General features: G+C 38.0%; 1 non-coding gene across 1 annotated transcript; it reads right to left on the bottom strand.

Annotated features, from left to right (window-relative positions):
* Window positions 1-7,177: 7,177 nt before the first annotated feature.
* On the bottom strand, window positions 7,178-7,250 carry trnav-cac (transfer RNA valine (anticodon CAC)). Its single transcript has one exon. It is a non-coding gene; the product is annotated as a tRNA-Val (tRNA).
* Window positions 7,251-8,582: the final 1,332 nt, after the last annotated feature.

The raw sequence follows: 8,582 nt of genomic DNA, 5'->3' as shown, positions 1-8,582 counted from the left end.
AACTAAGATCTGCAACAACGCTACAGCAGTTAGTAAATGGCTGAGTCCACTGCCAATTTTCTACCTCAGAATAATGAGCGAAAGCTGCTGGCCAGCAACGCACTCTCATTCAGCGACACAGTACACTGAGCCGGAGGACAAGTGAGAGGACAACAGCATGTAGAGCCAGGCTATTTTCAGATAAAACTTGGTGAACTAAGAATTTATTTCTACCTAACCAGAGTTGGAGCAATGCCATGACTAACCTTGACTAACCAATTAAGTTTGTCATAGTTCAACAAAAGAGACAAATTTGGATTCAAAAGGTGTACAGTTGTGTTTCTCTGATTAATGGGGAAAATAGGGACAAGAATAATTCCTTTCTTGAAACCTTGCCAAGAAAGGTGAGAAATGATCAGAAGCTCTAAGCAGAGCCTGGTGTTGTAGGAATGTGGCACTTCAGTCAGTGCCTTCACACAGAGTCTAGTTTTAAAGCTGCATTTACTTGTTGATGGTGAATCAGTGTGTGCAGAATACAAAACATAAGTCAGAAGCAGAAGCTGGTGAAAGCTGCTCCAATTTTGGGGGTAAGGTTTGGTTCCTTTGTTACATTTTTGTATTTCGTTCATTTTAGTCCACACCATGCACTTACAAGCCATTCAAGGCTTCAAAACAAAGATAGCACAGACTCTCAAGTTTTACTGAATAGTTTTGATAGCAGGTCAAAGAATAAAAAGCAGATGAAATATGTACAAAAACTTCAATTACAAGTTAAAGCATAACTGGGTCTTATTTTTCTAGTCTGGACCATCATTGCTATTAGTTATTGTAAAATTGTACTCCTGAAGCTAAGAACTGCAACAATGCTACAGCAATTAGTAATTGGCTAGGACCATTGCCAATTGTCTACCTCTGAAGAATGAGTGAGAGTAACTTAGTTTACCTGTACAGCAACTTAAAGTATATTTCTGGATTTTTATGACTTGGGTCCTCTTTTCATAGTTTAGCCACATGAAGTAAACAACTTTATTTTGGGGTAAAAGCAAACGTAAGTATGTGCAAAATGTCCATAATAATTCCTTATTATTTTAGTAAGTTTGGTAAAAGAAAGGAACTGTTTGGAAAATTTGAACATATTTTTCTACACACCTCGTGTACACACCAAATTAAGTATGATAGGTCAAATTTGGAAGTCAACTTATAAAGTGTAATGGAGAGATTGGGTACAAATATGACAGCTTGTCTCTGTTTAAATAAATTAACCAAACTTGGTAGTTGTGTCTTTTCCCAATCTGACTTGTTGGTTCATATTAAGTAAAAATAACCACACAAAGTACCTGAATGTCAGCTTCTATTCTTATCGTTGCTTGGTTTTGTTAGACAGGCTGTCCAAGCAATCTTGTTACTAATAAAAGCTTCATGCTTCCAGTGGTTAATTTGCATTATGTTCACAGTGCTGTGTTGGCAAGAAATAAATGGGCCAAGATCTTTGGGCATTCATGCAAGTATTTCTATGAACTGAATTAAAAGAGAAAGAAAGGTTCAAGAGTTCATATAAACTGCTCCAAGCCAAACATGCTTGGTGGTAACACCCTGCTAACATTTCAAGCAGTTCTAATCAGAGTGTATCTCACTGAACCTGCTACAGTCTGACCTGACTTTAGGTAGATGACGAGGGGCGACTTGCTCCCATGTACTTTGCCAGTGAAGCCTGAGTCAGTGCCTCCATGCCAGGCAGTTGGATGTCGAACACATACAAGACATAGTGAACCAACCAGTGTCCAAGCAGCCTGGCTTTAGCCCACATGTGAATGAGAAATCACTGGAGCAAAGCTGATCCCTCAGGACACTAATGCCACGCTTTAATGGCTCTGCCCACATAAAGCCTCTGCCCATGAAAATGACATGCTAGTACCTGGCTGCTGGCAGCCCATTTACAAGAAAAATGTCAGGGCATGGAGCAGCTAATCATTGCTAACATACAGTCTGGGATTTGAAATGCAGGAACAAGGTGTTCCTCTCAGAATTCTTCCTCAGAAAAACTTCTTAAGAATGTTTAAAGCCTTGCAAGAGACCCTGAAACCCAGCATAAGAAAACACTACAACCACCACTGCCAGTACTACTGATGATAGTTTGTGCCTCAATAACAACTGCTAGTGTGTTACCACTATACAGTCTAACTACCCGGTGTTAGGGTATAACGTCTTTTTTTGCCCTTGTAGCTCTCTTACCCCTCTCTAGTGGCCCTGAATAATAAAACTTGCCAATAAAATGTGTGTCATAGCCTACGTCTGTGGCTTGGCACATTTTTCTCTAAATTTGGTTTAACTTTTTTTTTAGTTTTGCATCTTCCTCACAAATCCAAAAAAGAGAAAAACTCACAGGAAAATAGAGAATTAGTTGCAGCTCCAGACAGGGAGGCCAAAAATGTCTCTTTTGAGAGTAAAGGTTGCTGACCTCTGATCTAGCACCAACATCACCTCAAATTTTGAATTTGTCCAATACTTGTAATATTTGCAAAACTAAAGACATTCCCACCAACTTCAGCTGTACTTTGCATTTGTTGCTAAGATGGAGAACATGGTAACCATCAGCATGTTCATGTTAGCATTTAGCTCAAAGCACTGATGTGCCTAAATACAGCCTAACAGACATTTGTTTACACAGTTGTGTTACCTATTTTTTGATATTCAGGAGTGACCTGCTGAAAATAGTTACAAATGAAAAAAACAGAATAATTGTGCAATGGTCATGTTAGCGTCTGTGTTTTTTCCAATTTACTTTTGATGAAACCTTGCCCACTTCTGCATGCTGAAAGCCTTGCAGGCTACATTCCACGCTTGGCCGATATGTTTCCTATTACTCAGGACCAGATACCCACTGAACATACGGTTAGGAAATAGTGTGCTAGCCAGCTAATTTGTTTAATCAACTAGAGAAGCAATTTCTGAATAAATTGCGGGTGTCAATGCTGCATGCTTGAAGCCAAACTGCAATGCTGCCTTGAATACAATAAAGTTTGAATGATTTGAATGTTTGAATGTATGTAGAAAGGCTGACGCCACACTGAGTAGCTGCCTTTATGATATGATGTTTGAATCATGTGGAACATTTGAATGTTTGTTAAAAAGCTGAAGTCACACTGAATAGCTGCCATGATAATATAATAATGTTTGAATTATGTAGAATATTTGAATATTAGCTAAAAACCTGTAGCCACACTAAATAGCTGCCTTTTTAATGTAATGATATTTGAATTAGGTAGAATATTTGATTTTTTGTTAAAAAGCTGATGCCACACTGAATAGCCGCCTTGAAAATATAATAATATTTGAATTATCTAGAAAAATTGAATGTTTGTAAGAAAGCTGAAAGAAATAAATCTGAAGATAAAAAGAAAGAAGGAAAGAATTTTACATGAAGCAGCTCAAAGTTTGAATTTATTAACAGCTGAAAGAGACTGCAGTCTAAAATGTCTCTAAAATGTCAAGTTGGACACAGAAAGACACAGAGAGATAGAAAGAGACAGGCAGCCATGCAGAGCAACAGACAGAGACAGACGGACAGTCTTTTGAAACTGTTAAAAATTTCGAAATTTGAGCTGCTTCAGGTGTAATTCTCTCTGTATGAGGTTTTGACTGCTAAAAAACAGCTTTAGGTCATTCCACCAATCAGAGGACAGGACAAGCCTCAGGTTGGTGTAATTGGAAAGGTTGCCCGTGTGTAACTGCACAGTGAAATACAGAAAGGACCAAAAGAAATAAAGAATTTAACATGAAGTAGGTCAAGGTTTGAATTTATTAACAGTTAAAAAAAGACTGCAGTCTAAAATCTCAAAGTTGGACAGACAGAGAGAGACAGACAGACATCCAGAGTGGCAGGCTGAGACAGATAGACAATCATTTTAAACTGTTAATAATTTCAAACCTTGAGCTGCTTCTGGTGTAATTGTCTCTGTATGAAGTTTTAACTGCTAAGAACTCAGGCTGGTGAAATTGACCAATCACCTGTGAGCAACGGCACATTCAGTTTTAAATACTCCAAAAAAAGGCAAAAATTGAGACAAAATTCCTCTCCAACTCCAGCTGTTTAATGAAACACTGTAATTGCTACAGCTAAAAACCACATATGATAAGCGAGAGGACGGGATGCCAAACTTGAAGGTGTTAATTTTATTTCTGTGGTGTGGAAAATGAGGCCACCACCATGATGGAAAAAAACTGTGATCATCTGCTTTCTTCCAGAAATTTTGGCACTCGCTTAACATTTGAGTGAATGGGGCAGTTAGTTGGACTTCTTGTCATTTTAGACCCTGCTCAGGCCAAACCGTTAGTCCGTTTGCGTTGGCGGACACGCCTCTGCAACCGGCACAAGTTTTCCTATGAATTCATGTACAATTTCTGTATGTAGAATTAACAGTGTGGCCATGAGAGAAAATTTCTAGATGATTTTAGAGCTGCTCTCCTCTCTAGTGATGACATCACCCACTCTAGCTCTAATGACTGCACACAATACACACTAATGTAAAAGTCTGAGAAGAGCTGAAAATGTCACGTTTTTTAAACTGCCGGTGGAGAAAAACTAAAGGAGATATTGAAATTTGAATTAGTGACTGAAAGTCCAAGGCATTGTAAATGTTTCAGTTTGAAGTTTCTATGTCTGAATGTATGAAACGTAATGTGGCTCCCATCCTAATTCAGAGGAACATTGTGCCTTGGAATGGTCTGAATCAGTTAAAATTTGTGGAACTGGTCACGTTACAAAGTTTTCGTTGAATGGGATTTAATAGGGATCGGAATTTAACGTGGAATATTTCGGAAAATATGAATGTGATGAAAAATCTGAAAGTTTCCAATAATGTCCTAATGGGGCTGAATAAGTTGAAGTTGGAATGGTTTGAATTCGTTGAAGTATGCTGAATTCATGGAAAATATCAAAAAACACAGCGGAAGAATAATAACAATAAAAATAAAGAATTTTGGTAACAGACGAACATAGGGTTGTGAAAACCCAATTCAAATTGATTACCCCATATTGCTGTTTTCCAAGCTACACATTATAATGCAGTAGTGGGTAGTGTCTATCGTTTTACTTTTTGTAGACCACAAATGAGATAAAAATTAGCAAGCGTGGTTTCATCTAAAATAGGTTGGAAAAACAATAGAAGCGAATGAAACAGAAAATGGTATAAGGGAGGTCACAAATTGTCATAAATTTGTGACCAGGTCAGAATCACCAGTAAATGTAAGCGAACCTGTAACCTGTCTAAGCACTTGTATTCTGACATTAAACAGACTTTGTCCCATTGTATTATGGAAAGAGTTGCTCAGCTATTAGCTAACATAAGCTAACCTATTGTATGACAACAGATCAAACTTCATTTGCTGATAGAGACTATAATATGTGAATAAAAGCTCCTGTGGAAACTGCATTAAAATTATTTTATCAAAGCTATTGTTTTTGGCAGCCTGGTGGCTCAAATGTTGGAGAGTTAGCACAATTTGTTGGGGGTTTATGAGGCCTCCACAGTGGCCATGGGTTCAAAACCTGCCTGCATCTCTTCCCTGCATGTCACCTCCTCCAGCCCCCCAACTCTCTATTCCTCTTTCATGTGATGACGTCAGGTGTCCTGTCGCATAAAATCCCCCAAAATTATTTTACAAAGTTATTGTTTTCAAGGTCAAAAATGAACTTTGCTGGTCAAGCTGATCAGTTTTCAGCTACAGCAGTAACACAGGTAAAACACCACAGACTATATTGGGCTACATAATGGAGAAATTCTGCTCGTGTCTTCAGCAGATTCACCATCTGTCAGACAAACTCTGAACACGCCAGCAGTGACAGGTAAGGAGTGGTTTTACTATTAGAAAGTAATGTAGAAGCAAAATAATTACTTTTCTCACTGCATAATGTGTAAGGTAATAACATCCCAAATTATGAATAATGCATTATTTTTTTCAGTAACCTCCCTAACACTGCAGCTGGAACTGATCCCTTTTTACCCTCCTAACAGGAGGACCTTTGGATTCAGTGAAGGGATGCAGTGATTATCTCTGTCAGACATCGGTCCAATCAGAGTAAGAAATCTCAATGAATACATCCTAACATTTTTGATAACACCCCCCACCCAGATTCTTACCTCTGGTGCCACCCTCAGGCCAAGATGCCGTATTTGCACACACAAAAACATAAAATCTAATAAGCAAATTGTTGTTGAGAACATTTAGTGCTTTCCACTAATGTAGCTGTTGTAGCTTGGATGGTGTAGTTAGACTGTTTGAGTAGATAATGATCCAAAAAATGTTGACATGTACCAAATACTGAGATTATTAATGCATACAGTAGATTGTTCAAAAAATAAAATGAGGGTAGATTGAATGAGTGCTTTTTGTGTTTGTGGGAGCTTTTAACCATTTTGCCTTCACCTCAATGATGTCAGAAACCATCTTACTGTGAGAGGACAGGGAAACACAAAAAAATACTTCTTTATTTTCTTAATTAAACAGTGATTCCTAATGATCTTCTGAAGTCTTTTCAATCCCAATATTTACATGTCTACTACACCAGGAAACGAAGGATATTAGTAGTTGTTTTTTAAAAACAGTATTCAATCTATATCTATCTATAATCCCTAATTCTCTGGTTGGTACTGAGAGGAGATATATGAGGTTCTTACTTTTCTGATCATATTTACAGACTGAACATGCTGACAATAGTCTATTGAAGTCTGGCTTTTTATATGGAACCATGTGTTTCAGGCAGTAAGACATCAGGTAAGGACTTTCCAACACCAATGAAACACCTGCTACAACACAGATCATTAATTAATCAGAGGAATCCTTGATGCCTCCTTATATTCCAAGCTTTGTGTGACACAGGCCTAGATATCAATGTCTGATATTTTTATAGCTATCATGACAGTATTTCATGCAAAACATTTAAAATGATCAGTATTTTTAATGTATTTTAGCAATGTGTCTGTCAGAACAGACACAACATGTATTTATTGGCAAATCATGGACGCAGTGAATCAGTACATTGATGATCAAATTCTGTTGGTCTCATAAAAACACATTAAGAGGAGTTATAAGAGACTTTAGTGCATTCTGATGAAGGGCAGTGGTGCTCTGCTGCACAGTGACGGTGACGTTACCACTGAATGTGAATAAGAACGGGGTAAAAAAATAAATAAATAAGTGTTTCCGCCCGGTTTCGAACCGGGGACCTTTCGCGTGTGAGGCGAACGTGATAACCACTACACTACGGAAACCGTTATACCGGAGGGCACTCGTGACCGGTAATATTTTTTCACACGCGCATGTGAGAAAAGTACTCAGAGTGATCATTTCTCGCAATAAATTGCACTTTAAACTGTACAGTTGATGTAGGAAGTGTTTCTGATGTAATGTCAACAGTTATATGGCTGTTCTTACCCGTTTAACGTGAAATAACCTCCTTACTTTCATCAAAAAGCGGGAAACAGCGCCACCAAAATCCCGCTTGTGGCCAAAAATATATTACATCCGCAGTGATAAGAACTACCATTGAGAATGAATGGGAAAAGTTAAGGGAAGTGTTTTCTTTTTTTGTAGTATTTTAGCATTTCTAGTGCTAAGCATATACAAGCCATCCTGTATGTTTCATCTAAAAAATCGTGGAGTGGCGTTTTATTCTTTTGCACACTAATATCCTGGTTAAGATTTGGTTTTTGCAGTATACTGATGATGTTTGCTCATGTAAGCAGCTTACCCCTGTTTCAGAAACCTGAATACACTAACTGGATCACTCCAATAGAAGCCAGGATACTGTGGCATGGAAGGTAAAGGTCAGCTTCGTTGTCACATATTTAATTATACATAACATACAGTGTGGTTCAGACATTGCATTTAACCCATTTTTATTAGGGAGCAGTGGGCAGCCTGACATACCTGTTTTTGATGGTGGGAGAAAATGGAGCACGCAGAGGAAAGCCATGAAGACACGGAGAGAAAATACAAACTCCACACTAAAAGCCCGTGATCAAACCGGGATTTGAACTTCTTGGTTGTGAATAGACAGTTCTCACCACTGTGAACCTGTGATGAAATCAGTATGTTCATCGTCCTCACATATGGTAAAGGTCAGCTATTGTCACATATACAATTATACAGTGAGATTCACATAAGATTATTTACAAAATTAGTCAAGTTGGTGAGGTAAAACATTAAATATATTGTCAAAAAACTTTTCACATTGATGAAATAGTTATCGAGGGCAATTTGGTTTCAGTATTTCGCCCAAGGACACTTCAGCATGTGGACTAGAGAGGCTGGGGATCGAATCGCTGATCTTCCGATTAGTGGACGACCTGCTCCACCTTCTGAATAAGATAATCAGATACAGATCTAACAATCTGGAAAAACAAGGCACTAATTAAAAAAAAAAAAAAAACCCAATTCACCAACAGAATTTAGTGAGTTTAGTATGTATGTTATGAATGACTTTTCATACGTTTATGAAGATCTTCCCTTTTTTGCATTTTGTTTTTCAAAATTAGACTATGAAACTGCAGAACACTCTTGAATACAAGAGCCCCATCTGCTGGAGTTTATCAGTCCTGTGA

This window comes from Lutjanus erythropterus, chromosome 16 (genome assembly GCF_056507025.1).
Source record: "Lutjanus erythropterus isolate fLutEry1 chromosome 16, fLutEry1.hap2, whole genome shotgun sequence".
NCBI lineage: Eukaryota > Metazoa > Chordata > Actinopteri > Lutjaniformes > Lutjanidae > Lutjanus > Lutjanus erythropterus.
This window is presented reverse-complemented; position numbering and strand designations above follow the sequence as displayed.